We start from the raw sequence: 20,896 nt of genomic DNA, 5'->3' as shown, positions 1-20,896 counted from the left end.
TCCAGGAGAGCTTTAATAACTTTCTACTGCTCCTCACCATAGGTTAACTGAAGGACTTGCTGTCTGAGCATCCAAATATCTGGCTGATAAATGGGTGAGCTCTCAGTACTGCTGGACTGTAGGATTTTTTTTTCTTTCCAGCTTTTAAGTTTTTTAAGAATCCATGAGCTGGTAGATTAGTAAGTTAGTAAAGTTGAGATCTCAGAAGCTGGGCACTGTCTCTACACCCTGAATTCACCTCTCTGATTATGCATGAGGCAGCTCAGTGCAAGGAACCATTTCAGTCCATGCAAGAGCTGACCCACACCACCTCCTCCTGCCTCCTGTGTTCCATGGCCCCTGAGGCTTCTTGGTGTCTGTTTTCTTTGTGCCTGGGCAACAGGAGCTTCCATGGATGATAAACTGGGATCCAAGATACCTTTCCCCAACTGGAAACTTTTCCAGCAGGTGTTAAAGTGTGTTTGGGAATCAATCATGCCCCAAGAATCCAAGTCCCAGAGACTGTGAGGAACTTAACATTGTCCAGGGTGGGTAAAAGAGCTGACACAATTATCTTGGAGCTGAGCACCTGTCCCAGCAGGACGAGATCCTGCCCTGCACCTGGGTCAGCTCCTTGCCCAGAAGTGCTGCTGCTCTTTCGTACTCAGCTTCAACCTCTCCCTGCCAATCTCTTGCAATGTCAGGATCCTGCTGCACAGGTTCTTTCACCCCTGACTCATCTCCCAGCAGCTTTTCAGGCTGTGTTGGCAAACTGAGAGCAGCCCCTGGCTCCCAGGTGGCAGGAGGAGGATGATGATGATGATCTTGGAGGTAGATCAGGGTAAGGGGTTTTGCAGGGTACCATCAGCTGCTGCTAAGGTGCTAATGTGAATCCCTTGCCAGCCAGAGGCTGCAAGCAGCAATTGGATCCTCCTCTCACCATTTGGTTGGGGGGAGCTGAGTGCCTTGGAGGTGAAGGTATCTCTGACTGAGGTGTTTTGCTTCAGCTGCCAGCCTGCTGAGTTATTTCTGTGCAAAACCTGGGATGTAATGATTCCTAATGATGCCATGTTGACTGGCTTCCTGTACTGCCAGGCAAAAAGGTACTTTCTGTAAATAGAGGAAACTAAAACCAATTAAGAGCAAAAAGAGGATGACTTCTGCAAGTGTAGGCCTGAGTGAAGGAAACAGAGATGTGTGTGAACACTTATTCCAATCAAAATAACCAATTTTCCTGCAAGTGTTGTGTTTTTTTTTTTTTAAATATCCTTCTGTCCATTCCTCATCAGCATTCACAGCAGTACACACTGTTCATGAGAACATCAGAAAAGGAGAGTATGAATATTAATAGGAATTACAAGAAATGACATGCACCTAATGTGGAAAGTCTGTACAGGAAAGACTCAGGTGTCCATCCTGTCATCTTGGTCTTGCTCAGTTTTGCAACACTTCTGGTAACAAATGTGGGTGCAAATACAAAGTACCAGGTGACTGGTGGATCCCTAGAGGCAACAAGGAGTTAATATTCAAACTAAGTGAGCTCTGGGAAAAGCCTTGGCTTAGGTCTGGTTTTGCCTACAGCGTTTTGTTCAGAAGCAAATACACATAAATTGTGCCAGGGAGTTCGGGGGGAGAAACACCTCCTGACTCCAACAGTGTCAGGTTCTCACCTTAAACTCTTCCAGCACAACTCGGGCACTCAATTCGTGAGCAAAATGGGGCTGAATTTTAGTTGATCCTGTGACTGAGCTGCAGTGCAGAGTTTTGTGCTTGGGCCTGAGACTGTTGCTGCTTTCAAGTGCAAGTGAACCAGCACTGAGCAGGGCAAAGCAATGACCCTCTGAATGGAGAGACCCATGGAATTCAGGATTTTTTCCCTGGTTTTGCATCAATATGTCTCAGCTCCAAGATGTTACAATTTCTGTTCCATCCCTCTCCCCATGGTCATGGAGTGACCATCCTGATGCCAACTGAGGAGCTGGCACTGCCCCTGAACCTCCTGCTCTACCTCAGAGGATTCCACATGGAAGTGGTTGCTCCTGAGCCTTTCACTAAATCTGAATTAGAGATGAATTTTAGTGAGATCTCTGCTTGAACAGCTTGGGCTGCTCCCTGTGGGTGAGATCCAAATCTCAGCAGTTTGGATTGGTCTCTGTTCCCTTTGGAGTGCATTTTAGAACATAATCTCATAAGGTGTTTGTTTTGTTTTGTGTTTTTATTGTTGCTGGGGGTTTGGTGTTGTTTTTATTTGCTTGTTTGTTTTTAAATTATGCTTGCTTTTGACCTCAAAACTGTTTCATAATAATTTTCAAAGAGTGCTAATAGTTTAGCTGCATTACTGCTTCTGCTCCATTATCAAATGGTCAACCCTTCTTGTATTTCCTGAACAGAGAGACTCCCAGTTTGCTGTCCTTGGATGTGATGTAAGATCTCATTGAATAAGTTGGCTTGTAAAGTCATGATGATGATAATGATGATGATGATGATGATAATGATGATGATGATGATGATGATGATGATGATTATACTCCCAGCTGACCTAGGAAAGGGCAAAAGTGAATGGAATGGGGTGGAAGTTCCTGGGAACACTTGGAAAGCTGTGTTCATGGGTCCTTTATATAGAGCCTTGGGGAGTAGAAGCAGGAACAGGGCCCATCAAATTAGAGGTGGTTTGAGTGATGCCACCTTTTGGTACAATATTAGGGAGAGCTGTTGCCAATACTGAACTGGGGAGGAAAGCTTTTCCAATATCTAAGCAGCAGTGAGGAGGAATGACCTGTAGGTGCTTTTCTTTCCTGCTCTGTGCAGCCTTTCTTTTCCTCAGTTCTGTTTGCCTGTTGCCTTCATAGCAGTTTTCATCCCCTTGTTTGTCATGTTTGTGTCTCTGATGAATGTGACATGAACCTGCTTATGGCATCCCACAGCCTGGAGAAGGAGGGGATGCTCTGATGCTGCTTTCAGGAGGAGCAGTGCCTTAAATCAAAGCCACGCAGCAGCTGAGCAGGTTGTAGAAAATTGCTTGACATGGAAAAATGACTTGTGTCAGAGTGATGCTTGTCTTCTGGCACTCTGGAGCAAGGGTGTGAGTGGAGCTGGTTTATCAGCCTCACTAATAGAAAACAGACTGGAAAAAACACAGCTTCTTCCTCCACACTCCTCTCGGGGCCAGGGAAGGGGTAAAGGCAGCAGTGTGAAGCAGTTCTGTGCAGTTTTCCTTCCTGCCACTACCTGTTAAAATGCTCCTGATGAAAATTTGATGCAGTTTAACCCACAGGAGCAGGCAGACACTCAACAGACAAGGCACAGGATTTTTTTTTTTCAGCACAGATTTTTGTACAATTGAAAGGGCATGAGCAGAAAGCTCAGTCCTGGAGAGGATAAGAGCTGAGCCTGGAGCACTGTAAGGTCATTGCCCAGTGGGATGGGAGGATGGAATGGAAATATCTGTAGGGATCTCTACAGGGGATGGCTGTATCCCCACAGAGTCCCAGACCCTGCTTTGTGATTTTTGTCCCCCCCTCACCACAGAACTCAGTGCAGAGGTGAGGGGGTGTGGGGCTCCAACCCCTCCTTGGGTTGGGAGCTTCTGGCAGCAGCAGGGGCCTGGGAGCCTGGGGGTGCTCAAAGTTCTTAAACTCTTGGGGGGGAATATTTTAACTGAGAAAGCTACTAATTTCTGTACTCTGTAGGCTCTAGCTTGTAACTGGTAGGTAAGCAGTACTATAATTTTACTTCACTATACATTCAAAAGCTGTTTTCACAACTTTGAGTGCACTTTCTCCCTGTACCTTGACTGTAAAGACAACAGGCACATGGACAAAGGTGCAGAATTATGTTCTAGATATGTGTTGTACCTGCAGCATGGAAGTTCTGGGGGTTTTGCTGTCATTATTATTTCTCTATATGTTACGAAGCCCGTGTGGTTGCTTCTGTCTCAGGGTAAGTGTGGTGAGTGAGTAACTGAGGGGAAGTGACCAAGGAAACTTAGTAGTTATGCAAAATGCAAGATGTCAAGAAAGGACATTCTTCATCACTTGTGAGAAGCCATCTAATAACTCATATGTGAATGTAAAGGTCAGATCACTCCTAAAACTTTATGCATTCTCTATCAACCAGAATAATGAATGATTACAAACGTTCCAGTGCAAAAACCACAAACAAAAGTGAGGCATGAAATTAAAGGGAAGGAACAAAGCAGAAAAATCATCATAATGCTACCATTCCTTGCTTTATTAATACTTATCATCTGGAAGGATCTCAGAGCTCTGTGGGCAGGATGCCTGCTTGCTGGCTCCAGACAAACCTGACCACACATATATAAATCCTTGTGCATCATTTATGTAGAGCTGCTGGCACAGAAGAGTTGTTTAGGTTTGTTGGGTTTTTTTTTCCCCTAATTCTTTGTGCACTAGCAACAAGGCAGATGTGGTATTCTGAGGAAAAAAAATTAAAAAATGCTTTTTGAAGGTTTCTTTGCAGTTGCAAGCACTGGAAAATTACTGTTGGCAGCAATAGCATTTGTTATGGCTCCAGGAGCTGGTTGCTGTAATGCCTCCCTTAGTGACCAAATGGGGAATGTTCCTTTTTCTGAACATTCTACAGCTTTTCTGTGAGAGAAGGTGAAAAAGGGAACACCATAATTTCTTAGTTTCTCTTATTTCTGTCCTTGTGTATTCTGTGGCCAATCTTCTTTAAATGCTGTGCCTGAAACACATCAAGTAATATTCAGTGCCTGAAATATCCATGATATTGTTTTAACCCTTTCTTTTTCTGTCCATTTCTAGTTTCCTTTGGGCATGTGGTAGAAGATACACTTGCTGTTGTTATTTCTTATATTTGGGATTTACCAAATGAGAAGTTGATGTTTTCCCCTCCCCCCTGGGTAACTTTGGAAAATGTTCATTTGCAAAATGTCTTCGTATGCATCTGAAATCTATGAAAAAAGTGGGGTTTAAAAATTATCATTCAGAAGCTTAGATCATAGAAAATACTGGGACTATTCCCCTTCCCATAGTCTTGGTCAGCTCTGCTCCTTTTAAAAGGTAACAAAGCCAAGTGGTAGTTAGGAAAAAGGCTGTTTTTTAAAATCACATCAAGGCAAATGCAGACTCTACCCAGAGGCACCATAATCCTGTCTCCTACTGACATGTTGTGGGATTCTGGTACTGAGCTGCAGGTTGTCTGTAAAAAAAATCTTTTCCCTTGCCAGACATTTAAAAATGAGTATTTCTTTCTGGGCAGGAGTAACGGGGCTAAGCTGGCTGCTGGGACAGAGGAAGGGGACTGTGATCCACATCATTCAGCAAAAAACCATCTAAAGCTTTACACTGCCCGAATGCTCCTGGAGCCTTGCTCCTCAGGGTCCTTTATTTAGAATAAGCACTACTGGGCAGATTTCCTCATAAAAAATGAACAAAGCAGTTGTCTGACATCAGCACTCCCTGCAGGGCTGTTGCTGCCTTTTCACATGTGTTGTACAGAGCAGTTCCCATACAGACACTGAGTCAGAGGCTGGAAAGGGCAGAGCTGTCCTCAGGTGGGTTTGGAGCAGATCCCAGGCTGAGCTCAGCTCTGGCTGCTGCTGGGGTGGCACTGGGAGAACTGGGAATGTGTGGCCTGGGCTCTGCCTCCTCCCTGGCACTGCCATGTCACAGGCACATAAAATAAACCTGGTTCCTGGAGGAGCTTCTCCAATAACACCATTTTATTCCAGCCCTAAAAGTTGCATCCACATGAGTAATGTTGCCCTCCCTCTTGATGACTCTGGTGCCCATGATCTCTCTCTCTGATGCTCTTCTCCCATTTCTGGCTCTGTCACTGTCAGACCTTTCCTTCTGACCTGTCCTTGCCTTGTGGTGCCCTCCTGGGTCACTTTCTTCTTGGCTCTTTCCTTCCTCAGATCCATGGAAGTTGCTGTCCTAAATCCCTTCTCCTTGAGGAGAGGAGGCTGCATTCTTCATGCTCCTTTCATCATGCCACTTGGCTGCCACCTCCTTCTCCCCAAAGAGATGAGGAGTGTTCAGGAGCTCAGCCAAGCTCTTTGGCTCCTTGTCCCAGAGCAAGAAGAGCAGAGATGCAGCTGGGACTGGGAGAGAATTGCACAATTCCTGGTGGCAAGCCAGAATCCAGAGGAGAAGTGGTGAAAGGGGTGAAGAGCAGGCAGCAAAAGGCAAAGGCTTTGAGGTGCAAGTGTCCTGTGGTCATGAGAATTTGTATTTTGGGATCCTGAGCTGAGCTGAGTTAAAGAAACAAGGACTGGTTGTGGTTGCATTGACACGAGGGTGGGAAATCCATTCCTAAGCCTCAGCTCTTATGTTCTGAGCCCCAGGCTCAGGGTTCCTCTGCAGCAGCACTGGAGCAGGATGGTGTTTGTGATGCTGTGGAAATCCAGGCCCAGATTCTTTAGGAATGGTCTCCTGGCAAAGAGAGAATTCCTAGTTCAATTTCATAATTTGAAGGAGCTTGTGTCCTTGCTCAGGAAACCCTATGGAGCTATCCCTTCAGCTATCATGAAATCAATCTGAAATCTTTCCCAATCACCCCCCCAGTGTTATAATATGGTAAAATAGATAGTAGAAAAAACATAATTGGAGTAGAACACTGTTGGTTTGGCTCTTAGTGTCTTCTCTCTCTGCCATGAGATGAGAAGCCTGGGGATTACAGCTCCTGCATCTAAAGGACTCGAATCCTTCCTCTGGTTCCTTCTTTTTCCTAGGTTGGATTTGGTCTCTTTTCAGATATCTGCTCCATGGTTTGAGCACTGGCAAGAGGCACAGTTTGTGTCCTGGTTCCCTGCAGTGGCCTGCTGACTCACAAGGCTTCGTGCTGCTCTCTCTTATCAAAGGTATTATCAGCAGCAGTGTTTGCCTGGGGAGATTTTCCACCTCTGCCTCCAGAGCTGCTCCAGTGATGATGTACACAAATGTTTGTGCACACAGGACTGGATTCATGGCAAGGGGCATTTTCTTTTTACTCAAGAGGGAGTGCATCCGCAGAGCACATTCACAGCATGGATTATGGCTTTAATAAGCCAACATAATTTTTTCCAGAGAAGTCCTGCCAAAGCATCTTGACCTTGTTTCTTCTCCTTGCTTCAGGGAGCATTTTCAACATTCCCTGCTTATACCTGCTGATAAGATGTCATAACTAATGAACAAACCTTTTGTGGAAACTCCTCAGTAGACAACAGTGTTTACAAACAGGAATTACAATCCATGCTAAATCATTCACAATGAAATAGTTAGTTCACCAAACAAAACAAATGCTTTTTACTGGTGTCTCATTAGAAATGCTGAATTGCTTCCAGCAAAGTGCTGTATGTGCACATATAAATATTAGATACCTATTTAAAAACCCTTACGGGAAATTGGACAAACCTGGAAATTAAATCCATGCTGTAAATTCCCTGGCAGCTCAGCAGAGGTTGCCAGAGCAGTCACTGGACACCAACATCTACTGAAGATGAGGCCTTTCTGGTAGAGACACTGAACTTGGGGATCTGCCCTCAATTTCTCATTGTGATGCTGGTCAAGCCTCTTTTCAGAAGAAACAGAAAATTGCATTGATTATACAAAATGTTCATAAAGCATTTATTTGTGAGGGGGAGCTGGATGTGCTATAGGAAGGGCTGCTGGGGTTTAGTTGAAAGCTGAAGGGTGAGGAAGGACTAGGGGATGGCTCAGCCCCAGCCCACAGCACTGTGTCTCCTGGGAGCTCTGCTCCAGGTCTCTGTTCTCCACTTTTTCTCCTCAATTTTCCCATTTCCCTGGTGTCCCCCCATGGCTGAGCTCTCGGGCAGGGACTCTCCTGATGTCCTGATGTGCTGAGGTGACAAACGGCCCAGGCTGGGCTGTGCCATCCTCTGTCCTGCAGCACAGGGCATGGATGGAACCTCCCTCCTGTGAGCACTCAAGAAGGGAAAATGTTTTCAAGAAAAAGGTTCTGGGTTTTTTTTTCTTCTGGAACACAGACCATCCATGAACAATGTGTATGTGCAGTTGTTAGGAAACATTTTTTCCCTGAGAGGGCTGTCAGGCACTGGAATGGCCCAGGACAGTGGTGGAGTCCCCATCCCTGGAGGCATTTAAAAGGCATTTGGAGCTGGTCCTTAAGGACATGGGTTAGTAGTGAGATGATGGTGTTGGTCAGAGGTTGGACTGGGTGAGCTTGGAGGTCTCTGCCAACCTAAACATCCTGGGATTCTGTGAAGCAGAAGGGTCTGTCCAAGGAGCCTTCAGTCTGGAGGAAAAGGGAAGAGGTTTGTGGTTTGCTGTCCCCATCCCAGGTGCTTCCTCCAGGGGCTGGGGTTGCTCAGGAATCCTTGCTGATGGGATGTGTAACTGTGGTGGATGGAAAGGGATGGAAAGGCCTGTCTCCTGGAAGGAAATACATGCAATCTGCTGGTTTGGTGGCTGTGGGAAGCCTAACCCTTACTGGTTTATACAGGTTTATAGTGGTTTATCCCTGTAGGCTGTGTGAAGCTTCACTTCGACCAGGATCTGGTTGTGTGGGGAACTGGAGCAGAGTTTTACTCCAGCATTTACTCCTCAAGCTAAACACTGGGCTCAGGAGATCTTATTAATAACTTCTGGTTATTAAGGAGGGAAACTGAGGCCTCCACCAGTGGCATGAGTGGCTGAGGGGTGTTCAGTGCCACAGACACAGCTCCTGTCCCCTGCAAAGACCTGGGAGCTGCATGGGCTGTCCTTAAGGACAACCTGGTGTACCTAATGTATATCTGCATTCTGATTTTTTGAAGGGAAATTTGTTGTCTGTCCTTCAGGTTGAAGTCTACCTGATCCTTTTTATTCCTCTCCCCTTATGTGCTCTTTAATGAAGAGATCAGACACAAAGGTTATTTTCAGCTGATGGTTCTCCTGGAGTTGCCACAAGGCAGACAGATGCATTCTCTGAAATGTTTTTTTGAAGGGAAGCAAATACCCCAGGCCCAGGCAGTGGCTTCTCATCGGTGAATCCTGTGGTATCTGATGTGTCCCAGGTAACAAGGCTCTATAAAACCTTTGGTTTATTTCAAAGGCCCCATAGCACAGGACAGGAGAAATACAGAAGCTTATCAGGGCTGGGTTTATTCCATCCTCTTCAGCCTCCACTTTGTGTCATTTATGTTCTCATCCTCCTGACCCCTCCAGCTCTGTCCTTCCTCCTGGGGCTCTTAGCAAACCAGGAGGTTGCACCCTGATGCTGAGCCAGGTTTTGGGCTGCTGAAGGGTAACAAGGAGCTGAGGATTTCTTTTCTGGTGGCTGCTAGTCCAGGTCCTGCTTGAGATTTTCAGGAGGTGAGAGATCCCTACATACCCACAAGACACCCACTCTACTGTCAAACTGAGTTAGATTCAGCAAACTCTTTCAAAAAATCTTTGGAAAATAAGACTGGGAGACCAACAGAGGCAGCACAGTGACAGAGATCCAGCTTTGGTAGGAAACTAGACTAAAAGTGTCTCAGAAAAGGCTACAGCAGGTCATCAATCCAAGGTCACTGTCCTTGCTCCAGGTGACCTGGAGAGGGTTTTACTGTGGCCTTTGGCAGCAGCTGAATTCCCAAAGTCTCTCCTGGGGCAGTGTCAGAGATGTAGGAACATGCTAATGACACTGAAGTGTTTTCTTTCTATTTTCATCTCCCGCTCTATAGTTTCTCTTCTGACTTATCCTTCCAAGGCAGCTTTTTAGACATGAGATGTCAAGTTGGACACATAAAACATTTTTTTTGGAGTAGGCAGCTCATAAGTAAAATCTGTGCTGAGTGCTTGGACTCTAGGACTCTTCACTTGAGTACTAGATAAAGCATTCAGAACAAAATTGGAAAGTAGCTTTAAAAATTAAAGAATTCAAAAAGTTCTTTTTTAAGGATAAAGTGGAAAGTATTTCATTGGTTACTCCAGGGGAAAAATGAAAAAAATACCATGAGATCATTCCCAACCATGAAGGGTGAAGAGCTATGTGAAATTCTGATGGAAATCTCACTTTGGTGCCAAAACCACTTTTGAATTCAGTGGGAAAAGTCTCAGGTTTTACCTGAGAGGAAGCAGGACTCGAGTTTGTTGACTTTCTTCTTCTTCTTGATCCAGGAGAATCGTGGCTCTTGGTCAAAAAATGAGTTGAGAAGAGCAGCAGAGTAAGAGCTAAAGGTTAATAGAGAAGTGTTTCAGCTTTCTGTGCTTGGACTCAAGCCTGGAAATTGCCTCCTTATTATATGGTTCATTACCAAAAGGAGGTGAGGTCCATTATGGAGATCTTCATGATTCTGTGCCATAAAAAGAGAAGCAAATTCTGATAAGATTTTTTTTTCTCGAGCTCCAGAACTTTTTCCTTGCAAGGTTGATTTCAGATGGTGCAAAGGCAGGTAAACCAAGATTAAAATAAAAAAACGTTTAAAACCAAGCCAAAACAAAACCTCAAACCATATGGTTAGGTTTGTGAGTAATTCTGATAACCAGGATATGGTATCACATCATCACACTGGAGATAGTCCTTTGAATAGCATTCATTAGGAATCTCCTGTCAGATCTCTCTGATGAGGACCCAGGACTGATGGAAAGCTGAGTGCACCCCCAGGACCTGCAGCTTCACCTCAAGCTTCCCAAAGGAAAAGGTTTTCTGTTTGGGAAAGTGGGTCTGAGACAGCACATCTGAGCAGACAAATCAGGGATAAGTGGAGGGTATCAGAGGGCTTTGCTGCATTGCTGGAAGAGGGAATCTCCATCACTTTTTCCTCCAGAAGTCTCCTGCTTCTGTCTGTGTGTAACAGCCTGGGCCAGGAATCTGGTGTAGGGGCTGCTTGCTCTGCTTCTGCCTCACTGTTTGCAGTTCTGAGAATGCAACTGTGATTGGGAGGATGTATTTATAACTGGGTTTTTGGGGGTGGAGCCCTTTGATATGAGCCAAATTAACTCTGATCTCCAGCTGCTTTTGCCTGGATCAGGTAGAAAAAATTCCCTTCAATAAGTAAGATGAAGGGTGATGGGGCTGGTAGTGCTTCCAGCTTCCCACAGGGTGATGGGGATAAGTAATGTTTCCAAAAATGAAAGGGGTAGAAACAATAAATCCTCAGAAAGTTCAGGGTAAGGAGAGCTGTCTGGACACAGGGGTGAGGTGAGGGCTTGCCAGAAACTGGGCAGCAAAGTGCAGGAAGATACATGGAGCTGAGGAAGTCATTTGGCTGGTGCCAAATGTGTAGTTTGGGTTAAGGAGTGCTTAGAGGATGAGTGTGAGTTTGCACACACATCTTTTAGTTCTCTGGAGTGATGAGTGGTATAGATAGTGGTGTAGCAAGTTCTTTCTCCGAACTGCTTGAAATTGCTCAGTGAATGGGGCAGTCTTGTAAAAGATGGAGATTGTTAAGGATTTCTGGAAGTGGTTCAAGAAGTGGGTCCTTCAGAGCTATTTCATTTTTTAGCAGGACTGGATGGAAGCAAAGCCCCTGCTCTCACTGCCATGCTGCCATTGTCTGCCCAAACAGAATTAAATTGGACAAGATTCTCATATGGAATGGAAATGAGTACAAGAGAAAGAGTCATCAGACACTGGTCACAGAGGAATGCTTAAAGAGCATCAGATGAAATCTAGCCTTAAGAAAGTTTTATTTTGCCTTGGTTTTACTTGACCAAGACTAAGAGTTTCTTTCTACCCATCTTAGTATCAAATAATCATTTTTTTTTTTTCAGGAAAATGCTTCTAATGAGCAAAGAAGGATGCTTCATAGTGGGACGTGGACTCATGTAGACTGTATATTAGCAATAAGAATATTTTGAGGCTAAGAATATGTTGTTGCAGTTGAGAAATGCCTGCTTAGTGAGTTCACTTAGTGCACTACTAGATAGCAATTCCTTTGTGAAAGAATTGGCTCCCATTCAGATCTGCAAATGAGTATGAGAGCAGTGAAGCAAGAGATGTTATTTCTCCCAGCTTGGTGAGTTCACTCCTGCTGCAGGTATCTGGTTCAGTTCACATCCAGTTAATTAGGGCACAGATGTTAGAAAAAGGGAAGCTGTTTGCAGGACAGAAAGAATTGATTAAGGACAAGAAAATCAAGTTAATCAAGTAAGGTGGGCTAAATCAAAAGCTTTAGCAAAGCCTCTGTACATCAGCATTGGGGATATTCATAAGCTCAGCTCTTAACCATGGCCTGACTTTTTATTTGTGGGAACTGATGAGGTTTTGCTGTAACAGCTGGAAAGGGCAGGCACCTGGGGTCACAGTGTGGGTGAACTGATCCCAACTGAGCCTCAAGGATCTTATCTGAAAAACTTTATTCAGTGCTGCAGCCCTTGATCCCCCTGGGGGGAGTTCTCAGAGGTGTCTCCCCCAGCTCTGTTCCTGCTGGGCAGGGACAGAAGGGATCAGGATGGACATGTGCCTTTGAAACACCAGATACAGGGCTCAGTTTGCCATTCTTCTGGAGAAGCATCTCAGGATTTAAGCTTTGCTGTAGTAAACCTCCAACCAATTAAGCTACCATCAGGTTTTTAATTGCCTTGGTTAAGCTGGTGCAGACCTCAGTGTGCATGCTCATAAATCAGCTAAATGCAAGTGAAATTTGCATGAAAGCAGCACAATTCTTGCCTTTCCCCCCCCCCAAAAAAAGAAGCACTTCACCAGCCTTGCTTTTAAACTAGAATGAGAATCAAGAAGAAACAATTCTCAGTGAGTCTTTGCAGATTCCCTGGGTGTGGCTCATGCTCCAAGGGTCCCACTGTGTCCCACCTTGTTTTAACCCAGCAGGAGCTGTGTATGATAAGGTGTTTAATCCCTTCTGGTGTGACCATGTCACTTGGCCCTGGGCAGAGCCAGCTGCAGGTTACCTTTCTTCCCCAAATCCTTGTGCTGTCGCCTCATGTCTCCTTCAAATCCAGCTTTGATTCAGTGTATTTATCCTCAGGAGATTTTCTGGATGGAAAGGGGGAAACCAAACCTTTCTGCTCACTGCCACACTCCAGGAACTTAACCCTCCCTGCATGGAATTTCCCTCCCAGCCCATCTACTCTGGCTTCTTATGGCTCCCTGGGGAGAGAAGAAAATGCTTCAAAATTCAGAACAAAGCTGTGATTAGTCCTGGGAAGAAGGAAAAAAGGACACTTGTTTGCTTCTCTTCCCACTTGCAGAGGTTCTACATGGCCAACCAAAGCACTGGGTAAACTGGGTGAAATCCCCTGCCCCAACCCCCCTGGGTCTCACTCTACTCCAGTTTTTGTTGTTTAGTTCTCAGGATTTTGTTCTTAATGAGCCAGAGCAACCTGGGGAGGATAAGCACAGCCACAACCAATTATTAACCCTTGAAACTCTGCTTTGCAGTGCTCAGCTGGGGCCCAGCACTGCTGGAGCTTGGCAGGGAGCAGAGAGGAGCAGGGGAAAGGCAGCACTGCCCATCCATCCCTCCTGCTTGTGTAGGAAAGCAACCAGGAGAAAGGAAATTTTCTCCTGAAAAGTCATGGAAATTTCTTTGGGCAAACGAGCTGTTCAGCAGGGGGAATCTCAGCATCTTACAGCACTGCAATTTATTGCTGGTTGTTTTTTGTCAAGAGGTCCTTTTGTCTCCCTGTTAATCCCTGTTAAATAATCCCTGTGGGGAAGGACACTGAGTCCCCAGGGAGCTTGTATCCACCCAGATCACAGGGGCTGGAATTCCTACAGTAATGTTCTTGTGATGCTCATCTGTGGGGCTGGTGAAGGATCATTGAATACCTCCCTAATACCTGGCTGGGGTGGTAGGAAAAAACCTCTGTGTATGTGCTGGGGAGGACATCCTGGGATGTGCAGCTTCATAGGAAGCACAAAAGGAGTAACCTGGAATGAACTGAGGTGTTGTGAGAGCTAGGAACACACGTGAGTGGTTGTAGTAGCAGTCTTACCATCACTTGTAACTTGTTTGTACTTGTAACTAGAGCAAGCTTCCTTGAAACACCCGTGCTGGAAAGGACAGACGGGATAATCAAAGTAAATTTAGTTTTACATGTCAGATGCTTTGATTAAGAGACACTGCCTTGAGAGATGATTTGGGTTTTGGAACCTACTGAGTATCCTGGAGGTGGTAGATGAGCTCTTGCAGGATGTGCCAAATTTTCTCTGCTGGGTTTTGGGTGGGAGCTGGTGAGTAAGGATGCACTGGAGGAGGTGCCAGACTCATCAGCTGTGTCAGCCAGCAGAAGCAGGAACTGATAGATAGAAACTTCAGATAGAATATACAGAGGATTAAGGATATTAATTAATTAATTACTGCCTTCTGAGTGAGTTTTAAACTTCTCTGAGATGTCACTTAATTTTCCACCCATACTTTCCCTTCTGAGTCTTCTGGCAGCTCTTCTCCCAGTTACTTTCAGGTGGCAGCTGGAGAAGGGGAAGGGGAAAAACTCCATTCATGGGAGGACAGCAAAGGTTTGCCAGAGCAAGGGTGGAGATTGACTTGTGCTGGGCCAGGAGGAAAGAAAAAGAAAATGATTCTTGAGTCTTGGAGAAAATAAAGTCTGTGGGTTGCAGGAGGTCCTTCATTTACAGCAAAACCCCCTGTGAGAAGCCAGCAGATGAAAGCAGACACAGCTGTGCAGACATGTAACTTAGAGACTCTATCACAAGCCATCAAGCCAGTGTCTTCTGTTATTGAGATCATTTGTATATATGTCTTTTTTTCTTTCCTTCTCCCTCCCTTTTTCTTAATTGGATGTCAGCCACGTGGCAAGGTTATTCTGTTAGACAAGCTGGGCAATGACAATGGCAGGATTATAATTGAGTGCCAGGACACACAGCCAGCACAATTACTGTGCTGTTACTGCACTGGACGGTGTGATAAAGCAGCTCATAAAAAGAATATAAATCATGGGGCATCTATACAGTTGGGGAAGAAAATGTTTCCCCCTTTGCTAATGCCCAGTTTGTGCTGGGTAACCCCAGTGACAGAGATGTGCTCTTCCACTGACAGCAGAACTGCTTGGGGTTTTTATTCCAAGCTTCAAATTTTAGTAACTTCCTCTCAGTTTTCTGCCATTCCTTTCCTTTGTACCTGCACTGTTGTCAGGTCTGGCCCAATCTCACCAGTTCTCAGGCTTTCTGCAGGCATCCTTCCCTTCTTGGCAGCATTCTGCTGATTTTCTTGGTTGTCCTCTTGATAAAATAAACCAAAGCAAGTCTGAACCTTCTGACTGAAGGCAGAAGGCCCAGGGAACTCCCAGTCCTGTTGCACAAAGCACTGATTAACAGCACATACCTCTGATTTTTAGTCTTTTATTCTTCAGGTGAGTTTGAGGTTTGTGCTTGTCAAAATTGACCTTGAGTAAAAAAATTTTGGTGTTGGGTTAAAAATAAGAAACTGGTCCCTTAGTCAGTTCCTTGCCCTTGCAGACTTTGGTTCTGGTGTTGAATATCTGTAAAAAAAAGCCAACTCCTCAAAGCAGGGCTGCTTGGGTGTTTTCTGCAGCCAAAGGCAGCTTTGCCACATTGCTGGCTTGATAAGATTTTTGGTTTGTGTCACCTTCTCCTTGAAAAGTTACCATTCTGATACCTTCAGAAAAATGACAGAACCCTTTTTTCCCCCCTATCTGTTTATTGGGATGGCTTTCTGCAGTGTCCCACAAAGCTACAATTTCAAATGGACACATTTTATCAGTTTGAAAAACCTTTGAAATGAGTGTAAAGGAACTTAAATTTTCTCCACTGACTGTTTTGGGTTTTGATCTAAGCAATCTGGGAATTCAAATGATTTGAGGATACTTAAGCCTTTCAATTCTAATGTGCTAAATTAGCTCCTGGTATCTCAGATCTGCTCCCAGCACCTCCAGTACCTTAATTCCTCTCTCCAGGCTAATCAAGGACAGTCTGAGTCAGAAAATGTCCAGACCACAGAATCTCCAAACTACAACGTGCTCCTCCTGACCAACAAACACCACAACATCAGGGCCTGGAGTCTTCTGGCTGGCGCTGCTCATGGCACGAGACTGAAACAGAACGAGAGGGATTTCTGCCAAGGCTGTGCTGGTGCAGGGTTTGAAATACAGAGCTGGATTTACTGTCCCAGTAGCTGGTAATTAGCATGGCTGTTTGTAAATGTTGTGCTGCCCAATCTGCACTCCTGGGAGTCTCACCAGTTTAATCTTGCCCAGACATGAGCAGTTCCTCTGGCTCTGGGGTTACCCAAGGTGTGCTTTGGGAGCCCCATCTGAGCTGGCTCCTGGAGGCTGAGTGTCCTGAGCAACATCTCAGAGCCCCCCTGGGCTGGCCAGGGATGCAGAGGAGGTTCTCTTGTGAGAAGAGGGTGTCAGAGGGTACCAGTGGGTCCTTTTGTGATAAGGGCTTTGCCACTGGTAAGGCTGTGTTGTCTCAGGTTGGAATTTTTCTTTCTGTAAATTCTCATCACATTCAGTCCTACAAAATGCAGAGGACTGTGGAGGAGACAGGGGTTTATTATTGCTTATTTTAAACTCACTCTTTTAGAAAAGGCAGGACGAGAGGCTGCTGCTTGACATTTCAGTCGACTCCTGTATTTCATATTTTAAAGGCTCCTGAGGAGTCTGCTGTACTGACTGGCAGCTGCAGGCCAGCATCTTGCTCATCAAAAGGTTGGAACAGAGGGGAACTGGAACTCCCTCAGTGCTGAGCTCCTGCTGGGCCTCTGCTGGGTCTCTGAGGAACCAAATACATCTGGAGGTGCTGGGAAGGATTTTCAGGGCTCTTCTGTAAGTGAAGGGATTTGGGCACAAAGGGAGAACACAAGGGACACTCCTGAAGTGGCTTCCTCAGGACCATGGCTGGGGGTGAGTGCTTGGGAAATCCAACAAGGGCTGGGGAACAAGTGTGAGTTCAGGGCTTCCCTCTCTGTGCTGCTGCCTGGTGGAAGGATTCAGAAGTTTGTCCCTATATAGAATAATTTTGGTTGTAAAAGACCTTTAGGGTCATCAAGTCCAACCATTAAGCCAACACTGCCAAGTCCACTACGAAGCTCCCTTTCTTTTAAATCTCTCCAGGGATGATGACTACACATGGGAAGCCAGAATCAGAAGAGACTGTCCTCATGCAGCAGTCATGGGTCCCTTCCCAACCCTGGAGAAGTTTTTTCTGCCTCCACTGCTGCTGGGATCCAAGTGCCAATCCGATAGCTATGGAGGTTTTTAAAGCTTTTACCCTGCCCTCCATACCTGGCAGGGAATGAACATCCCATACATGTATGGGACAGAGAAACCAAGGGATTTTCAGAGCCCACCAGAGCCACCCTCCTGCACCCCAGGCTCAGCAGCTGCTGCCTTTGCATCTCAGCATCTTCACTCCCCACTCCCAGCACCTCTGCCAGGGGCTGTTTCTGCTGCCCCTGCTCCCTCTGTTCTGCCCTGGTTGTGCCAGGTGGGTGTAGTTGGGTGCAGAGCCCTGAGCTGAGGTGCTGGGGCAGGAGGACACTTCCAGGCTGAGCCTCGGGCAGTGCTGGGGACTTGTCCTCAGCAGCACCCTCACTCCCTCCATCGCTTTTCTCAGCTTCTGGAACAGGTCAGCACCCACTTTTCCCTTCTGAGCTGGAGCAAAACCAGTCCAGTTACATTTCTGGGATGACTTTGACAGGGAAAGCTGTTAACTGAGGCTGCAGCCAGCAAACTGCCCAGCAAAGCTGCTTGCTGCAGCAGTACTGCTCACCTAAAGGTACCTGGCTCTTTAGGGTTACCCCAAAGCAGGTGTGTGAAATCCAGCCTTGGGAGGAGTGTCACTGCCTCTGGTCATCTTGCTCTTGCAGAACATGTTCTTCCATCAAAGCCCCAGCCTTGGCAATGGGATCTTGCACAAACTCGAGCTTTTTCTTTTCATTTCCCCTTCCCTCCAAGTCAGGCTTAGATTTGTTTTGTTTGTTGTTTTCTAACTTGTTTTATGACTTCAGGACACTGAAGGAAGGCAGATGCTATGTGGGATCATTTTCCCTTGGCTGGGAGCTCAGATAGAGCCTCAATCAGTCCACATGGCAACAGAGAGGGCTCAGATGCTGCCTCTGTTCAGTGGAAAGTTCGAATCCTTCCCCAGGCACCACCTCTCTGTTCTCCTGTGTGTGATGGGACAGATGTCACTCCCTGTCTGTCCCCTGCACTGCTCTCCTCTGGAGGAGTGATGCCTGGTCTGAGTGTGCTGTATGCAACAGAAGAACCACACTGTGAGTCCTCTGCCTATTAGGGAACATTTCCAGAACTTGTCTTCTCCCAGCAGCTGTGTTTGTTGAGGAGGTGCTGAGATAATCCTGCCCTACCCCCTGGGATATATCCCCACTTCCACCAGTGCCTTCCTGCACTGTCCGCTCCTCAGGATGCCTCCTGGCAACTCTGTCCCCCTCATTTGCAGTCCTGGGGATGCCTGGATGTCACAAAGCTGCCATGGTGATGGAGTGCAGCACCAGCTCGGGTGTGCACAGCAGACCAAGAGGGTTCCTGGAGGCTCTGCAGAGCACATCAGTCACCTCTCTCCTCTGCCAGCCCTGACATCTGTCCTGGCTTTTCAAGCCAGCCCCCTGCTAAATGACTTGCAGGCCCCTGCAGAATGCTAACTGCTTGTAAAGAGAAAGCAGCAGCAGAAAGCCCACTTGAGACTTCCCTTTTCGTAAAAACAAGCCAGGTGGCAATGCTGAAATCAAGTTTGTTAATGGACATGCAGAGAGGAACTGAGCAAATCCCACTCTTCCTCACAGAATGCTGGTCACAAATAATTTGCTTAATGGTTGCAGCTGAAGAATCCATCCTGGGCTAAGGAAGCAACTTTAAAAGGTGGGTCACAAGTTAGTATAAGCAATACAGGTACAGAAGAATTGCCAGGCTATCAGACCCTTCTTGCTTAGATTCATGTTGTGATTTAAAACCAAAAGAAGCTGTTTCAAAGTGAAATATGAGGATTTAATGGCAGCACTTATGGAAGAACTCACCCACACTTTACATCTTCCCTACCTTTAATGATTAACAATTAGTTTCAGGCCTGATGAAGGAAGCTGAACACCCCTTCCACAATCCTGCTGTTGTAATTGATATTTCTGAGTGTTCTCTGTTAAGTAAGTGTTAAGACGGCTTTGAAATCTTCAGGTTTTCCAGTCTTGAAGAGCATTGATTGTGCTTGAACTCACTGGGGACCAGAGCCTCTGGGTTCCTTTTGCATCCTTTAGCATTCCCAACTTCGACTGTTTTCTTTCATGTTAAAGAGCTCCTTAATGTTCCAATTTTACTGGGCCACTCCTTGCTTTAAATAAAAAAAAAATTACAATTGAATTATTTGTGTCTCTTTTTGTTTAGCAATCCTGTTTATTTCCATTTACTCTTAAGAGTGTTTTCTAGATCTTGTTCTCTGAATTGTTGCCACCTCTGCTATCCTTGTTTTGAGCCAGGATGATGCCTGCAGTTGAAGTATTAAATTAGATACCTGTGTGTCCAAACACAGGGTTATTTCCTTGAGATAGCAAACTGGTTTTGCTGTTGGATCTGTTCTCTGACTCCTGAAAATCTCACCCCCCTTCCTCTCCTCTGGAGCATTCTCACTAGTGCATTTTCTCCTAAATAATCTATCTTTATTCCACCTATTAAACAGAATGGTTTTCCCTAATTCAGAAGCTCAATTCTTGTGGTGAAACTGAGCTGAGACCACCCAAAGAGGGGACAAGAAAACAAAGAGCAAAGAACTGCCCCCCCCTCCATGAGAAGCTGCCAGGGGGATCTGCCCAGCAGCAAACACAGCTCCTCAGCCTGAAGCAAACCCAGCAAAAGGAGGAGGGGAACAAAGAAAAAGAGAAAATGCTTTCCCCTGGAAAAGCCTGGAGAAGAGCTGGAGCTCAGAGCTGTGTGGATGGAGATGCATTTGGTTTAATTCTGTTTTTCACACATGTGGGCAGTCACCCTGGGCTCCTGGCTGTGCTTGGCACATGGGAGCTAAAGAAGCCTGGTAAGAGGGTGGTCATGAGGGGGGTTTAATACCCATGTCCTGGGGCTCTGAGCCCCAGATGTGCCTTTGCTTCTCCTTTTCCTGGCAGGTTCTGCTCTGGCTCCTTAATGCTTCTGATTTATGCTCCCTATTAACTCAGTCCTTCTTTTTCCCCTGAGGAAGCTCCTTGTTCTTTTCACCTCTGGGAATACACTTCCCTTCCTGGATTTCATGCAGATTGATTTCTTCCACCATCATGATCCCATTTCTACATCAAGCTCTGCTTTCCCTGCTTTATCCAGCTGTGAAGTAGCAGGAGAGGAGTGGCAGAGGACCACCAGCAGATTCATTCTGAAGCCCCAACCCAACCTGCAGAACTTTCTACACAGAAGAGATGAATTATTTAAGTTGTGCTTCATCAGCTTATTTTGTAAGATTGCTTCTTTGGAAGTAGCCTGTCTGAAAGTAAGGAAGAAGAGCTCCAGCCTTGTGCAGAAGACACTGGACAGATGTTTCCTGGCAGTCTGTGCTCTGGAAAGCATCAGGTCAGAGCTGCAAAGGTGAGTTCAGTGGGTACAAGGCAGGCTGTGCTTAGAAGGGGTTTATTTTATCTTCCCAGGACCAAGCTTTCCCACCTGGGAATAAATAGGGGTTGGGAAGAACAACTTTTGCCTCTGGCTGCTGAAGTACCTCTCTCCCCAACAGCAAAACTCTGCTCTCAGTGCTCTGCTTTTCCTTTAAACCACATCCAGTTCTGCCTGTTGTGCAAGGAGAAAATGGAAAGGCAGAAGGAATAAGCACTGGTGTCCTGCTGTGCTCATCTCAGCTTGAGAAAGGAGGTTCTGCCACTTTGCCCTGGTAAGAGCTGACCTGGAGCCCTCAGCACAGGAAGGACCTGGAGCTGATGGAGCAGGTCCAGAGGAGAGACAGGAAAATCCTCAGGGGACTGGAACATCTCTGCTATGAGGACAGGCTGAGGGAGCTGGAGGTGTTCAACCTGGAGAAGAGAAGGCTCTGAGTGACCTTCCAGTGTCTGCAGGGGCTC

This window comes from Calypte anna, chromosome 20 (assembly GCF_003957555.1).
Source record: "Calypte anna isolate BGI_N300 chromosome 20, bCalAnn1_v1.p, whole genome shotgun sequence".
NCBI lineage: Eukaryota > Metazoa > Chordata > Aves > Apodiformes > Trochilidae > Calypte > Calypte anna.
This window is presented reverse-complemented; position numbering follows the sequence as displayed.